This window comes from Corapipo altera, unplaced genomic scaffold (assembly GCF_003945725.1).
Source record: "Corapipo altera isolate COAL_440 unplaced genomic scaffold, ASM394572v1 0, whole genome shotgun sequence".
In the NCBI taxonomy this organism is placed as follows: Eukaryota; Metazoa; Chordata; class Aves; order Passeriformes; family Pipridae; genus Corapipo; species Corapipo altera.
In genome coordinates this window covers 70,253,276-70,270,351 of record NW_020884872.1, presented here as the reverse complement: position 1 = coordinate 70,270,351, position 17,076 = coordinate 70,253,276, and the positions used below count along the sequence as shown (strand labels likewise).

Below are 17,076 nucleotides of genomic sequence, written 5' to 3'. Positions count from 1 at the left end.
ATAAAAGGTTGGGTAGACATTTATTCCCCTGCTTAGCTACTGCAGAAACACACATCCTATCATGCTTAAATTGCAGTGAGGAATTTGATGTTACAACTGCTTTCCAGCTGTGGACACAATGAAAGGCTAGGACAGGATACCACCCAAGTGTTGCAAGAACAGGTTAGAGAAATACCTTTTAGACAAACTGGATATAGTGCACCCTGCCTCAAAGCAGGAAAGACTCAGGTGCAGCCAGAAAGCATGTTTGTTTTGGCAGGGTTAAATCATGAAATCAGATGTTCCCCTCCCCAGGCTACTGTGCTGTAGTACCCCGTAGGTGTACCAGAATAACCACTGGGGAATTGTTCTGATAACAGCACCACTGAAACGAACTCAACCCTCTGCCTACAGCTGACTGGGTAGCAATCCACCACAGACAGCAGCCAGGGCAGAGGAGAGGGATGTAACACTTTCTAGGATGGATTCCCACCCAAGTACCATCCAGCAAAAAGTGCCTTCAGTGCTCTCAGCCCTTTCAGTCCACACTTCAAATTTCTGCTACTGAGGATCCTCTGTCAGCTCAAAACAGCACCCAGATGTTTGGAGAAGGACATCGCATTTGCCATCCACAACTCCTCAGAGATCAGAAAGTTGGAGAAATGTCTTCCTGCCTAGCCAAAGGGCATCACACCTCTCTAATTGCATGAATCACTATTTTCTGATGAAAAAGCATCTAATTGAAAAGTCTCCCACCAGGTCTAGAACAGTCTCCTCAAACAGTTCCTCAGCATGACTTCAAATTACGCTTTGTAAGAAAATTGCTTGATTTAACTCCCTCAATTTGTCATAAAACCCAAGGGGATCTCCACCAATAATTAAACTTCCCAAATGAGAGCCTGAGACACACTGCCAGGAATTCAAGAGAAGTGACCCATAGTCTGCCAGGGACTCAGCCTACGCACAGAGCAGAAAGAAACTTATGCTCTGGGAAACAATATCAAATAAGTGAGTTTCTCTGTGCTTAAAACCAGATAAAACGAAGACAAATCTTTGCTTAGCCAAAAGTCATTCAGCCGTGTCATTCAGCGTGCTCCAGTTGGGTCCTTGGACAAGAGTCCTTGGAAGAAGGTCCAAGGAATGTCCCTTAGAGGATGAGGAAGCAAGTCAGACAGAGATAGAAGTTGGCTGTTATTAAAACAATAGTGGGGAAACAAACAAAACCTTCATATAGAACAAAAATATTATGCTGCATAGTCATGGGACACATCCAATGACTCTGACAGATGGAAGGAAGGAAAAGACTTCTCTGAACACTGCCATTTCACCAGGACAAAGGGCAGAGCTGTGTAGGGATTTTCAGGTGTGGACAAGGGGCAAATCAAAATGGGTATAAATCAGCATATTTTGCTATATCTCTGAGCAGGGGGGAGCAGGTGGAGGCCAGCAGGTAGGTTATAGTGAGCAGTGGCAGCTCCAGCTGGAGGCAGGGCCACATGGCAGCAACAGACCCTGGTCACCCTTGCCAAGCAACCCATGAGCATCCTGCCAAGTGACAGGCTGGACCATGGACCTGGGTTTGGCCACCCCCATGGACCAGCATGTCTGTAGGTCAGTGTTTCTCTAACAGGCACACTCCAGCGTTGTTGCACCAGTGCTGCTGTTCCAATTAAAAGCTTCCTCCATTCCCATAACAGATACCGACTTGAAATAAAGGATCTCTTTACTGAGAAAGCAGGAACATTGTTTCTATGCACAAGGTGGAAGCGTTAGAAGAGCTTTTCCAGAAGAAACACTGTCACAGACCTCAGAGGAACCGCTCACACAAGGCAGAGCTCAGCCTGTGCAGGACACACATTTGTTCGGGGAGGAAGGAGAGCAGAAATCCTATGTGGTCAAGTCATAGGGCTCCCTTGCCTTATGCCAAGATGATTCCAGGCTTCTGAGAAAGGTTTTGCTATCCTTGGGTAACTGTGTATGCAATTTAAGTATTCAGAGTCAGCATGGATGGGGCTTTGAGCAAACCCATGGCAGGAGGAGTGGGCTATATGGATCTTCAAAGGTCCCTTCCAATCCAAACCATTCTAAGATTTTATGAAACATCAAAGTATGACACACCATTCCTTCAGGCTTATGCAATCAAAACAAAGTCATTAGAAAGTAATTAGAATACATTTATTAATTTAGGAGTTTTTCCAATGATTTGCAGGCCATTCAAGGGCTTGCCCTAGGCAGAACTGCCAGCCCTGCACTCTCATGTGGCTTTTGGATAGTGACTCAACATAGTGGAAGAATTAAGAAAAACTTCCCTGTTCTGAAGAAGCCAAAATTAATTTCTCATTGAACATGCCAGATGAATTCAAAATATTATAACCTTCTGAGGGCACTTGCATGACTACAGATCAAATACTAAAGCTTTCTGCGAACATGATTTACACCATATGAAAGAGAAGCCTAGTCTGAAAGGAGCTAAAATGTTTGCTTTTAGTCTCAGTATTCCCACATTCCAGTCATAATTCAAGGGCTGGGGAGGGATCAGCTCCTTCCAAGCCTTACACGTTCATCATTGCAGGCACAGACAAGCACTTCACACCCTCCTTGGCTGGTGTGTGCAGCCACGTACTCTCCTGCAGCAGAGAGGATGCTGCGTGTCTGCAGTTTCAGGGGTGGTTCTTCCAAGTAATTCCCAGTAGAGAGTTTCTCAGAAGGGCCTTTCCCCGAGAGACAGTGTCCTGAGCACACTGGACTAAAAGCAATGACTGAATGCTGATCAAACTAGAACTACCCTTTGACCAGACACATCCCACTAACCAAGGTCACTCACTGCTGAAGGAGAAAACAGTGCATGACTTGGATGTGCCACTGATGCCCCAGCAGCCTGGAAACAGCATGAGGAGCTCTGCCAGGAGGAAGCCCTAAGTGAGATAGTTTGGGCAGCCCAATCCAGGGCATGTTGAGCACCAACGGTGTGGCCACACTCCCAGGGTAGCTGGGATATGCAACTTGCTGATGGTTAACAACCCCCTTTCCCTGCCAGTCATGACACACGCCTCACTGGGGACTGTTGTTTTGGGATGGGAATCGTGTTTGGGCAGGGCAGTCACGGAGCCTGGCTGCCAGGACTACAGGATATGTCCACGTCAATGTAGTCTAGACATACACCGACAGAAAAATGGGAGCTGAGGATGGTGCAAGGTAGTAGAGGAGATAAAGTATGGGTCTGTGTGAGGGACTAAGAGAGGGAAGGTGACAAAAGCCACCTGCCTGCCCCCCCCTTCGGCAGCCAGCACATGCAGGGATGACGGACACCAAGCTTACCTCCCAGGCTGCAACAAAGCACCGCTTGTTCAACCGCCCCTCACCATGGCAAGGTTGGAGGGCAGACACTCCTGGCCTGAGATCAAACCATCCCAGCCATGACTGCCCACCCTGGCTCTCCCAGCCTGGCCAACACTGCTACGTGTCTTTAGGCTTACAACAAGGTGCTCACATTGCATCATCTTCCCACCTTCCTCCCCTTTCCCAGCAGCTACCCTCTCACCATCAAGAGCAGAGAGGGTGGCTAAAAATGCATTAGTGTTTAGGAGTAGCAGTGATTCAGAGTTTGTGGGGTTTTTGAAAGCACTACACTCAGTTTCCATGGCAGCTTCGCCCACGCTCTTTCCTGCTGTTAAAACTTCATGCTCCATAAATTGCCCACTTACGTTTCAGTGTTTGACCCAATCCTGCTGGTCTTCTACAGTTGCTCAGTGCCACACCCCACCACTAGTAAAATCCCTTATTCAGAAGGACAGGAGTGTCTAACTAGTAAAAAAAAAAAAAAAAAACAAAAAAAAAAAGAAAAGGAAGGCATATAAAATGGGATTACTTACTGTGAGGAAAAAAAACCACAGTCTCAGAAGTGTTTTCCCAATAATCCCATAACCCATCATGGTAAAGACTTCACAGCTCCTAAACTGACGGATTTACAAAAAAATGCCTTAGAAAACTGCATCCATTTTAGGCATTTCAGTCTAAAATAAGAACAGAGTATGGTAAATGATACAAACATGATGTTTTATCAGTATGTCAATAGGGTAACCAACCCCTGTTTTCACACACAGATAGAGACCAGTTTTGATACATTCTGCCTAAATAAATCTTACCAGAAAAGAGGTAAAACGCTGATGTGCAATTAAATTTTACAGTGAGGTAGGCATGGAGGTTCTTTTGCTTTGGGTAAATACTCTTTTCTTAGCCATGAGTTCACCATTCAGCTCCTTCCTGCTCCCTGACAGGAGAGCTATTGTCTAGGGAGAGTTCTGCCTCCACCTAACCCAAATGCTCAAGGCTGCAAGGCTGCTGACAGGGAAGGGCTGGCGAAAAGATGTATCCAAGGCACAGCGCTTTTCATATTTCTCTCAGAACTTTTATCAAAAGCAGGATAAAGGCTTCCCACTCCTGTCTGGGATCAAATCAAGACTTGCTGAAGTTTGTGGGGGTTTGGGGTTCCCCCACCCAAAAAAGCAAGGATGACACTGACCAGCCAAACTGTGAGCCAGACCACAAGCCACATATTTCAGGTCTCACTGGTGCCAATGCCATGCAGAGGGATCCTGCACCCCCTTCAACACAGGGCTCCACACTGGCCAGCCCAAAGAGGGATTTAGGCAGAAAGGTCATGGATGTGAGAGCTGAAGGAGCAGCGAGAGCAGGGATGATGCAAAGATACTAGGAAGTAAGAAATGCAAAAAGTTGGCAGGTTTGGCCTAAGCCTAGCCATGAGGCTGCTGCAAAATATAGTGCAGACTCAGCCCCATCTTGCACAAAGAGAGGCATTACCTTGTAGTCAGCCTTACACTTTATTGTGCTGTCTGTGTGGTAGAAAGCCAGCTCTCGCAACCCACATTTCTCCATGAAGAGAGCTTGTTCTGGTTCCCTGGGAAGCACAAGTCAATTTACAGATGAGATTACTCCCATGAGCAAAAAAACCATATTTGCCATCTACTTTTTATTTAACCCCATCAGCCTAGTAGTTGCCCGATTTGTAGGCTAAAATCTCACTCACGTTTCTGAATTTACTGGAATCTCCACTTGCACCTCCCTGCCCTTCATGCAGAAGCCTGGTCTGCCCCAAAACCTGCACCCAGAGCCCAGTGACAGAGATATGAGAAGCCATCCAGCACACAGTCCTGTCAAGAGAAGTTATATTGCTATCCTTAAAAATAATTGTGTCCCTATCAGCAAATTACAGTATTTGGAGTAAGTACGCACTTTTTATTGGGAGAAAAATTACTAATATCATCCAGTCTGCTAAACTTTTTAAAAACTTTATTGTATTTTTCCACACCATCATTCTGGCATCAAAGGAAATCACTCCTAATTATATTTATGGGAGTACACAGAGAGACCTAAATATGACAGTCTCAGAGAAGTATGTTGAAATGTATAATGCAACACCTCTCAGAACACGTACAGTGTCATGTCTCCCCATGTCACTTACCTAGAACAAGAAACTTTGAAGTATAATAAGTTCTGCTGCTGCTAGGCATTTTAACTGATGGCAAGAAGGAAACAAACTACTGGCTGTAAATATTCTGATTAGCTCCACTGTGCTGGGACTTGCAAAGGAAAATAGGCGGTTTTAAAATAAAATAAGTGACACAAATGATAAATAGCATTTCCCCCCCAAGAGTCTGAACAGGAGCATGAAAAGCAAGGAGCTGCTTTTGTGCTTTTGATGGTGCCCTGCCCCGTGCTGTTCTGCTCTCTAGGTATTTCCTTCAAAGGAAAAAACAGGTTCAAAAGTACTCTAACATCTGTGATGGTTTATTTGGAGCAGCCAAAGCACATCAGAGTGGCTTCATTACTCATACAAGTTTCTTTGGGGGACATCCTTGTATTTCTTCACATGCCAACCAGGTTATGAGGGGTAGGATTCCTCCTGACTAGCTTCAGCCCACTCCAAAGCAGACATTTGGACTTAGGGTATCATCTAACCCCCCTCTGTAACCAGCAGGCAAAGACAGGCACCTCCAGGTATAAACTTAACCCTTCGGATGAGAGATGGGAGCTATGGCCCTCCAGAGTCACCTGCTTTCCCTAGCTACTGCAGGGCTCTAGCAGATATCTACAAAAACTCCACCAGACTGATGCTCGAGAGAGAAGGCAGGACCATACCTAGGGCCAGCTGAAGCAAAAACACCTCAACAAATTTCAACTACTCTTTCTGTGGACAGTTAATAAAAAGATGTGAACTCTCTGAATTGTCTTTCGAGCTTTAGCAATTCAGACGTGCACTTCTCTCACAAGAGCAACAACTCCTCCTTACACTTGTGTTACTCAAAAATAAGAGTGCTTTCTGAACAAAACTTTGCATTTCAAGACTGTCCAAGCACTGATCCTAGAACCTTCAGAGCAAAACATAAATATTTTACTTCTCTTCTTCTTCAGTTACTTAGCTGTTATATTTTTCACTCTATTGCTTGTGTTGGTGCCTTTCCTGAACTGAAAAGCTGCTAGAGGCCAAATTTCTGCTCCAATCTCACAGAAGTTCTCACTTCCAAAATTCCAACAAACACCTATTGTATTTCTCCTCCAAGAGGTAGTACCTCCACCCTAATCCATCATCCAGCTGATGACTTCTGGGTGTTGTGCTTTCTTCTTACTGAGAGTGCCAGAACATTTTGCTCCTTTCTTCCAGCTGATTGCACAGCCTAATGCACCTGGAGTCAGCATGGACAGGTATACAACAGTACAGCATCTCTGCACTCCAAACCTGTATCAGCCAAGTGCTGTACTTTTCTCAGGGGCCTGTTCTCAGCTTTTGGAAGTTATAAGCACACAAACCAGCCTGATGCACAGACACTCCCTGCAACTTGAGACAAAGAATAAAAATCTTCACATGTATTACAGGTCATCCTGTTTTGTGAACTTTTTGGAGGGAAAAAAAATAAAGCGGCATGCAGCAGCATCCTTTGCTTGGGAATTATCTCACACAGGTCATCAAACAGCTGTCAGGCAGCATGCAACCCCAAGGAGAGTTTAATCAGCAACCTAAGGATGAAAGATTATATTCTAGTTACCTGAGCCAACTAATCCCCTCTGGAATATTTTCTAAAGATACAACACCTTATTTACTTTGCTAGCTTAAACTGCATTATAAAAGAGTCACTTCAATAAAACAACATAATTCTACAAACTCAACGCATTTTTTCCAACCAGTTTAGTTCAAGAATTTTCATCTGAAAAAAGCAAACTCTTCTTCAGCTTAACAAAACAGTTCATTTATCAAATCACAGTAATTTCTTGTACAGTACCATTACTCTTGCTGCATACACATCCAAACAAACCTCTCACATCAGCTGGGACTGAATGAAACTGTGACTAGTATTAACAGTGGACTGATTTTGTTACGGTTTAAAGCTTGTACTTTATCCCTTCCTATTTTTCAGAATTGGTTTTGCTTACTGACTCCAGATTTCACAGTAAGCAATTTGGGGAAGCAAGTTCTCCCAAGCCCTGATCTCAGCATGCTTTACACATAAAATTAAAAGGTGATTTTGCACGGTATTTCTTTTATAGCAATGGAAAGTAGCACTAAACCACACCCCACAAACTCAAAGTAAACTCACCTTTGGTTTAATCAAACCACTGAACCAATGTGGTCCACTGCCAACATTCAGAGCAGCACCTTTACCAGTGCAGACTGCTTTTCTTAGTTCCAAGTGCACCAGCTGCAGAGGTAAGTGTCCCCAAATGCTTAGTACAACCACTGCCTTTTACCTCTCAAATATCTGTTCAGCACCCTGAATCACTTCACTCAAACACTGCTAACCCGAGTTAAAAATATTTTCTAGAGAAACACCATACTATTTATTTACTTTGCCAGCTGAAACATCAAAGCTATAACCTAGTTGCTAACTCAAGTTAGCAGAGACCTATCAGTGAGGCAGCCTGTGCTTCCAAGCCTCACCTGAGCTGACACAAATTTGAGGGGAGCTCTCTCAAGTGTATCAGCCAGAAAACTGAAGCAGCAATTGCCTCTGCAGCTGGGATGCCAGTGAGCAGCTGCCAGAAGCAAACTTCTCTGTAGGCACAACTGCAACCAGAGATGGTGTGCATCTGCCCTACAATGTGGTTCTTCTCACTTATACTAAAATATCTGGTAATGATTTATAGTCAGGCTCACATATGTCCATCTTAATCATAGTATACACTTCTCTTTGAACAGAATGAGTTCCAGGAATACATAAATTACCTGAATCAGAACCAGGGACAAACTCAGTTACACAAAAAGCTCATTGTTAATTTTTATTTTTTTTAACTCTAGAGTGGCTTATAATAAACTTTCAGAAGTGGATGACTGAAATAGGCACTAAATTTCAATAAAAGCATAGCTTGCTCAGTAACTAAGGATAGTAACTAATTGTTAGTCCTCAAATTCAACATAACAAGTGAAATCCTTATCCTTGTAATTTTAAAATTAAATGGGCCAGTAAGACCTCCAAGGAAAGACACAAACAAATTACAAGGATGCAGAAAATAATGAGGCAAAAGTGAATTGTGAGATCTCTACAGCTCAGAAAAGCCTGCTGGAATATTTCTCTGGTAATCTTGCAAAAGAGAACCCAAGAGTTATTCCACATCTCAGAAAGAGGCAGGAGAAAGAGGAATAAGAAAATATAAAGCTGAATACTATCATTAAGTAGACTAATAAATTTAGTGTTTCAGTAAATATAGCAATCATATGGATTCCCCAGAAAAGGGGTCAAGACATGGCATGGAAGGTACTAAGGAACAGATAAGATTAAGAGGAAAATTTAATGAAGGATCCTGCTCAGCAAAGAAACTAGCAGCACATTTTTTTCTACAGTAGTTACTGCAGCTCCCGAACACCCCAAAACCATGCCTCTGTGAAATAAAGTTTTCTGAACAGTTTTTTACTTGAGAACAAACAAACAAACAAACAGAAACAAAACCAAACAGAAATGGAAAAATATACCTGGAACCAAACACTTCAGAGTATTCTACTTTGGAAACTCTGAAATAAGGCACTTCTGTACCAGATACCATTCATAGGATTTATGACTCCACCACCTTGGTGATCTCCAGCAGAGTCAGGGACCCTGACAATGGCAGCAGGTGCTGACCGAGCATCAAGGGGAGGCAGTTACAGCTAGTGCTGCCAGGGCAAGCAGCATCCCTAGATTTCTACAAACCACAAGGGAAGATGGGAGCCCCAGCTCCTGATCCCCGACACCCACAAACCACCTGGTAACCACAGACAGTTGTCAAGAATCCTGCAACCAGTGGGAGCATCACATGGCAAGTGATAACCCCAATGTTTTGTTTGACCATCGGATTCAGCTATGCTTTTTTCTTTCTTTTTTTTTTTTCTGGTAGGTTTTAGTAGTCAGTGACATTGCAACAACTGCACTAAGGAGGGAGTGCTCAAATACCAAAACGAACCCACTCTTATTGCAAACTGCCAGTCACTGAGGCTTCCGAAAACCTCACAAGTCTGAGATAAACACTTACACATTTATGCTTCCTTTTAGAGTCATCAGAAAGCACATGTCAGGTCTCAACTCATTTGCTTTACTCTACTGGGCTGAGATGAATCACATGCCAGGAACATCCTGGCTAACCATAAAAGGAGCTGGAGCTGAATACCTGCACATGGAGGACTACATCTGCTCAGACAAATGCGACCTTCAACACCATTTAGCACATGAGAGATTTGCAAGGATAATGAAGGGATAATGAAGAAAAAATCTAGGCTACTGCCAAACACGCTGATACACACAGAAGAGAAGATCAGATCCCCTCTGGGTTACTAACTGTGGGTCAGCACTGACTGCAGCTGACCCCAACCAGCTCTGCCCAGAAGCACTCAACTAGCTCTCCACACCACGCAGCCTCACCGTTCTGCTGGTCAATGCCACTTATTTCTCCACGTATTTGGTTACGTCAGCAGGACTTCTTAGCTCATCCTTCAGGACAGGCAAAGGGGCCCTGTCACACCCCTAGCTGCCATTTGGCACCACAATGGCACAGTCTGTAAGTCACCAGGAACAAGCCAGCATCCACCTGGCACAACTGCAGACAAAGTAACTCACCCTCTTTTCCTCCTGCCCTACTCCACACTGATGCTTTTAGCATCACAGATATGGGTCAAGAAAAGAGAATTAAAGGTACCGCTTTGTTGCTCTCTGAAAGTTGAGATACAATTTGAAGTGACATTTCTGAAAGGCCACTAAAGTGTCATTAACCTGTCATGGTGGACCAAGGTTGAGGAACTTGGCAGATCAAGAGTGAACAAAAGGTAGCAGAAGCAGTAATTGCAACAAGATCTCTGCCCTTGTTTGCCCTATACCAAACCATATTTCTCCCTTTCTTCTTTCCCATCTTAGACTAAATAACAATCACCACTCCTTTACTCTCTCCCTCCTGCACACACTAGGCCATCAGCTGCGCTCAATGCCAGCTAGATTGGCACTCATTCACGTTGTCTCAGAATCATACAATTGTTAAGGCCGGAAAAGAACTGCAAGATCACTGAACCCAACCTTTAGCCATGTCACACAACCTAAAGCAGAGACACAGAGTTCAGGCACACCTCCATATGAGGATGAACACTGCCTGCAATCTGGCAATAGGTTACACAGGAAAAAGGAGGAAGAAAAAAAAAAAAGGGAGTGATCCATGTTTCAACAAAAATACTACTCGAAACTGGTTACTCCAGTAACTGATTTACGTTACGAGTTTCCTCTTGTCTAAGCTAATTGCTTCTGTACAGTAAATCCTGCTCACTCCACGTGGAGTCAAGAGCATATTGTATTTATGCAATCACGTCTCACCCACGCTCACAACTAACCACTTGAATTAGAAGCGTAGTAGGCCTCAGGTTTCTGTCACAGCCACCTCAAAACAAGGAGTGCCACTGATAAGCACAACCCTACAAGCAGCAAGGCTCAAGACTTTACAAATACCTGCAATGTGTCATAAATCGGGGACTAAACATCCAGTAGTTCCTCTGCTCAGGAAAAGGCTTTATTTCAAAGCCAATGATACGATCTAAAGCATGCGTGTGGCCTGTCCCTGTCAGATCACTCAAAATGCAAGATACTAAAAATACCCGAATGCAAAATAACTTTCAAGCAATGAGTTTGCTCCTTCTTTGTGCCAGGGTCAGCACTTGTAGGTATGGAGCCTGTGTAATTACACAGCCCCTCCTCTTTTGTACTATATGGAAAACTTGTCTAAAAAACAAGTCAGTTGACTGCTGAAGGCAACAGAAGTCCAAAGAGTATCTGACCAGAAAGGTAAATTTCCACCTGGTTTTTTTTCCCAAGTCTTCATGGTATTTGTTTCTAAGTTGGAGACAGCAGAGACAGTCACGCATGAGCGAGTGAATAGCTTCAAGACTGAAGAGCTGTCCCACTGCAGAGGGTGCCACATGACACCTAAACGTGTGACCACATCTTCACCACTTGCCTCGCTGGCTTTGCAGAGTCCACAGAGGTGGGCAGAGGGAGGCAAGGTAGGGTGTCCACTGGTTCACCTCATCTGGACATCAACAGGAAATTGTTGCTCAAGCACAAAGGTAACACTTGCAAATGACCACACACAAAGTGACAAAACCACTTAGCCAGGAGCCAGCTAACTCATAAAGCTGCAGCGCCATGATCACCTCAGCTCTTCTACCCAGATCTGCAGCTTGGACATTCTACAGAGCTGCAAACCTTTCTGTCATGAGCTTGTACACCACCTACAAAAACACCACCCTGCTCTAAATCCAAGGCTTCTAGCAGCTGACAACACAACTAAGCAGCAATTTTGTATGTAGTCCCAAACTTTTGGTCCAGCTTTAGTTATATACTAATTTCCTCTTAAGTGTTTTTTAGTTGGTTCCCCCTGCTCTGGCTATACCCCATCTGTCACAAACATTTATACATACATACACAAAAAAGAAGAGACCCATCTATCAGTCAGGACAGCTGCCTGCAAAATGCTGACAAACCAAACGGAGACAAGACCCTGTCCTGGTCACAGGAGCAGGCTCAGGAGCAGCAGACTTTGGCAACTCACAGAGTACGGGGCTGGCTCCAGAGCCACGGATGATACCGGCATTTTTGGCAAATTCTCAGTCTCTTTTTAAATTTGAAAAAGGAAGCAAAACACAAGACGGCAGTCCCTCGGGAGCTACCCTGGGCATGGAAAGGCCATCAGGAACGTGACCCAGGGTTTCTCCTTGATACCTGGGCCTTCATCTCCATCACTGCATGTTCCCTATGGCGCTCCTCGCATCGCAGAGGGAAGATAAGCAAGAAAAGAGATTAGCTGGGGAACACGCACGCACAGAGCTTTCCAACTCTGCCCTGGCCTGCTGCATCCCTGGCAGAGGGATCGCGTGGCCGGAGACGGCGACGCCAACCTTCACGGGAGAACTGCCGATGGTGGCAGGTCCCATCCCCTCACCAAGCAAAGGCCCTTCCCGCCGGCATTCCGGGGGATCCCGCCCTCAGCAGAGGGGCTGCGACAGCGCTCCGCCAGCCCAGGGTCGGGGACAGAGGAGGGGAGGGGAGCGCTCAGGGAGGGACCTGCCGCGGGAGAGCGCGGAGGGACGGCAGCGCTGGCGGGCGGGGAGGCAGCCGACCCGCTCCGCGCCACCCCGGTTGCATCATGCAAAATGGACGCACCGCGTGGGGCCGCCGCCGCCGCAGCCCGGCCGGCCCCGGCTCCGGCCTGGCCCTGCACTCACCCGTGCCGAGCGAGGGGCAGCCCGGCGCCGGCGGGCTCGGGCGACAGGCGAGGTGACTGAACCGCGGCCCCCGCTCCCCGCCACCGCTTTAGATCTTCAGAGAGGACCCGCCCCGCTCCCCGCACCAATGGATGCGGCTATCACGCCACGGCTCTTCCGGCGCTGTGCTGGGCCGGGCCGGGCCGGGGGCAGCATCGGGTGTGGGGGAAGGGGGAGGGAGGGGGAGGCCGGGCCTGGGAGGATCGGCAGCCCCCGGGTACAGCGCATCGCCCACGGGAGAGCTGGGAGCGCATGATTGGAGAACCGCGCGGTTGGTCGTGGCCACGCGTGGGACACGGAGGAGTCCTCCGGTCACCTCCCTGGGGCAAGGGGCCTGTTCTTCACACTCGAGCAGCTCATGCCTTAGTTCGGCATGGACTGAGAACCTACTTGGGGTTTTTTTTGTCCCTCAGACTCCTAGGGAATGAGAATTGAGGGGCTGGGATGGAGCGAATCATCTCTGCAGCTGTACCGCACACCATGCGCTGACAGCTGATGGATTCTGCTGAACATGGCTGAGAAAGTGATGTCATGGTGAAATGGATGCAGTGGATACTCACAGAATGTTAAGGGGTTGGAATGGACCTTAAAAATCATTTTGTCCCAACCTGCCCTGCCATGGGCAAAGACAGTTCCCACTACACTAGGTTGCTCCAGGCCTTACTCAACCTTACCTTGAACACTTTCAGGGCTGGGGCATCCACAGCCTCCATCAGCAAGCTGTTCCACTGTCTCACCACCCTCACAGTAATAAATTTCTTCCTAATTTCTAACCTAAATTTCTCCTTTTTCAATTTGTACCCATTGCTCCTTGTCCTGTCCCTACAGTTCCTGACGGAGTCCCTCTCCAGCTTCCCTATAGGCCCCCTTTATATAATGGAAGGTTGCTATGAAGTCTCCACACAACCTTCTCCAGGCTGAACAGCCACAATTTTCTCAATCTGTCTTCATAGGGGAGCTGCTCCAGTCCTCTTATTAACTGTGGTCCTGCTCTGGACTCACTCCAACAGTTCCATGTCCTTCTTGTGTTGGGGACACCAGAACTGGTTGCAGTACTCCAGGTGGGGTCTTCACAAGAGCAGAGTAGAGGGGGAGAATCACCCCCTTCGACCTGCTGGTCACACTGCTTTTCATGAAGCCCAGGATTCAACAGTGGTGAACGCCAGTGGACTTGGGTTAGCCTTTTGACATTGCCACCCACAAAGCACGATGCCCTCAACCAAGGAAATACACTGTTGATGAAATTGCCATGGTTGTACCCAAAACTGGGGCAAACAGCCCAAAAAAGCTCTGGATGTCAAAAAGAGAAGAGCATGGGGTCTGTGCCAGGCTTGGCTAGATCCCATTTCCATTACTGTTCATAAGGTCCATGGTGAGACCACTATGGGAAAAGTTTCCAGTGTGCTGCAGGATGAGACAGCATCTGAACATGGATCCTGAAGAAACTGTCCAAAATAAAGTGGAATTTTAGAAAGAAGAAGAGTGATAGTTTAGGAAAGAAAACCAAATAAGCAGTGGAGAACAGTTGGCTGAGAAACCAATTCAATTTTACTGGGGAGGTTTAGATCGCATATTAAGAAAAATTTCTTCACCAAAAGAGTTTCCAAACATTGAACAGGCTGTTCAAGGAAATGGTGGACTCACCATCCCTGGAAGTACTGAAAAGACGTGTAGATGTGGCATTGAGTTTAGTGGTGGACTTGGTGGTGCTGGGCTAAGAGTTGGACTTGATGATCTTAAAGGTCTTTTGTAACCTAAATGACTCTATGATTAGAAAAATGTTGGGAAATTACAGTGGATCCCAAAAGTCACATGAGACTGCTGCATGGGGCTAATGATACTAATGAAAAAAAAAGCCACCCAAAAGAACGATATCTTTCTAGTAGAGTACCTTAATGAAAACATATGTGGGTTGTAGAAAGCAATTATGAAGCTGCAATCAATAGTGCTGAAACCTCAGCTGGAGTACTGTGCTTATTTTGACATTTAACCATAAAGAAATACACCTACTTGAGGGAATCCTGAAAAAAAAAGCTGATAAGAAACATATTCATTAAGGAAAGCGTAAGGAATTGTTTTTCCTTTCCAGAACAAAGGTTGAGCAGTAGAACAATCCTTCAGTGAATAAGCAGTCAAAGGCATAAAAAATAGACAGAAATAAATTGTTTAATGTCAATTAAACAATGCAACATGCTCATTAAGGATTACCCACTGGAAAGGCTGGAGGACATTTTGGGAGTAAGCATTAACAAAAAACCTTCTAACTGTGTGTCGTTGCTGTGTTTCTTCATGAGCTGCTGCATGTGAGACCAACAGCTATACCTGTCATGTTTACAGTCTACTTCTGCCCGTCACTGCCATATAGCCCTGCCTCATCTCCTGTGTTTATTAATAGATGTGGGTGCATAAATAAGGGGAGTGGTGGTCTGAGATTATGGCTCCTGAAGTTTTTCAGGAAAAAGAAAACCTCTTTTATGCCAAGCTGAGGTACCAAAGAACACCAGGTACCAATTAATAGGCAAAAAAACCCCAACCAAACAATTGTTCTGAAATTTCTCTTCTTTTTTTCTAGAATTTAAACTCTGTATTCAAAAATCATTTGTTGCACCTTAATCCTTCCTTGCTTTTTAATTAAGCAGCTGGTCAGCCTGTCCTAGCTCATTTTAATCTGTGGAACTGATTATTCTATGGTATTATTCTATGTTCTCTTCTATCCTGGGCCTCATTTTGTTTCTTTTGAACCTGCTATTTGCTAGCTTTCTTTTTCTTGCACTGGAGAAGATAGTAAAAAATTGATTCCTACTTCCATCTCTGTGTTTTGCAGGCTTTTATATGTCTTTATCAAATATATATTTAACAAGATCTTCATTTCTAGTCTGGGAGGACTTATTCTGAGGAAGATACCTAAAGTGCCCTGGATGAATCTTAATTTTGAAAGACCTGGCCATGTCCCAGCCACCTACTAGGAATGGTCCTGGGGCATACCATCATCCAAAACATGCCTATGTGTTGTTCAAGAGAGTGCTAGTTGTTACATACAAAAACTGCCAGGAATGACACAAACAGTGTGATGCTGACTCCATCGATACTTGTAATTTAAACAAAGCTAAGGAATACTCATGGAACTTAATCACCCTTATGTTAAAATTTTTAAAAGGCTGATAGCACAGTTTTCATCCATGCCAAGTAAGTGTCCCAAATAATCCTTAGACACAAGATCTGTTAGCACAAACCTGTGGCCATTCCGTGCCACACACAGAACCACTTTTTTTTTTTGAGGGTACGAGGATTTAATAGTGTGGACGTTAGCCATTCTGTTCCATATGCATTTTCTGTCTTGGGGAAGCTTAGTAGTCTAATATAAAAGCAGTCAATACAGCTGCTTGTGGAACAGTGCTTAGGGACATGCCCTAAGTGCTGTTTCACAACAAAGGACAGATGTGGCCTGCATGTATGAAATTAAGTGTAAGATGAATACTGCCTTGTCTACCACAGAAGCATGATCGAGAAGGCAGTGGGGTGGGCAGAGCTGCTGTGACTTAGCAGTGACTTTGCAGTCCTGCAAAATGTATCTAGCCAAATGTGAAGATGTAACAGAAATGTGTACATGGGAAAATGCAGAGGTAGATGGGCTTTTCAAAAGCTTTGGCTTCACAAAGGCCAGGCACCACCTCAGTGTGGGCTCTTTCGGCATCATGTGGGTAAGAAACCCCCACAACTACAAGGATAACACACAAACCAGCCTGCATGGTGTCAGAGCAAGGAACAAGAACCAGTCAAGGGATCAAGGAAGCCATCCAGCAGAAGGCACAGCAGCCTTCAAAGCTGTGTACAGTGTGTGCCCTGGAGGTACAACATCACAGCAAGAGGGGAGAGTCTGGAAGAAATTCAGCCCCTGAGCATTTCCCATGCAAACTAGAGCTAAGTGTATCAGAAGAAAGCCTTAGAACAAAGAGACATTCCCTTTCAAAGAGCCAAAATGCTGGTGGTATTTTTATTCTGAGTGAGGTGGTCACAGAATCACTGAATGAGTAAGGTTGGAAGGGCCCACTAGAGATCATCTAGTCCGACCTCCCAGTTCCTACAGCATTTGAATCTTACTGGGAGCTGGCAGATGCTCTCTCATAAATGCCTTTCTTGATACACTGGCAGCAGTCCTACTAGGTGCCACTCAGTATGAGGTGAGCATTTGCCACCTATAGCAGAATCCTCTGTCCTGAAGGCTCCACAATGGTGGCTGAAGAAAAAGCTACTTTGCACCAGAGAGTCCATGCACTGGATGGTGGAATTCCAATTCTGGACCTCCCAGTCCC

General features: G+C 45.4%; 1 protein-coding gene across 5 annotated transcripts in view; it reads right to left on the bottom strand.

The window, feature by feature from the left end:
• Nucleotides 1-12,841, bottom strand: part of SLC7A1 (solute carrier family 7 member 1) — a 44,864-nt gene extending 32,023 nt beyond the window's left edge. Inside the window, exons 1-2 of one of the 5 annotated variants that reach the window (XM_027651593.1) lie at nucleotides 12,725-12,841; nucleotides 3,684-3,783 (exon numbers count right to left, since the gene is read on the bottom strand). The gene's annotated coding sequence lies outside the window, so the exon portion shown is untranslated. Of the gene's footprint in view, nucleotides 1-3,297; nucleotides 3,317-3,683; nucleotides 3,784-4,817; nucleotides 4,870-12,662 lie in introns of those variants that run through there. The other 4 variants (XM_027651598.1, XM_027651615.1, XM_027651606.1 and 1 more) reach the window with 4 other exon arrangements.
• Nucleotides 12,842-17,076: the final 4,235 nt, after the last annotated feature.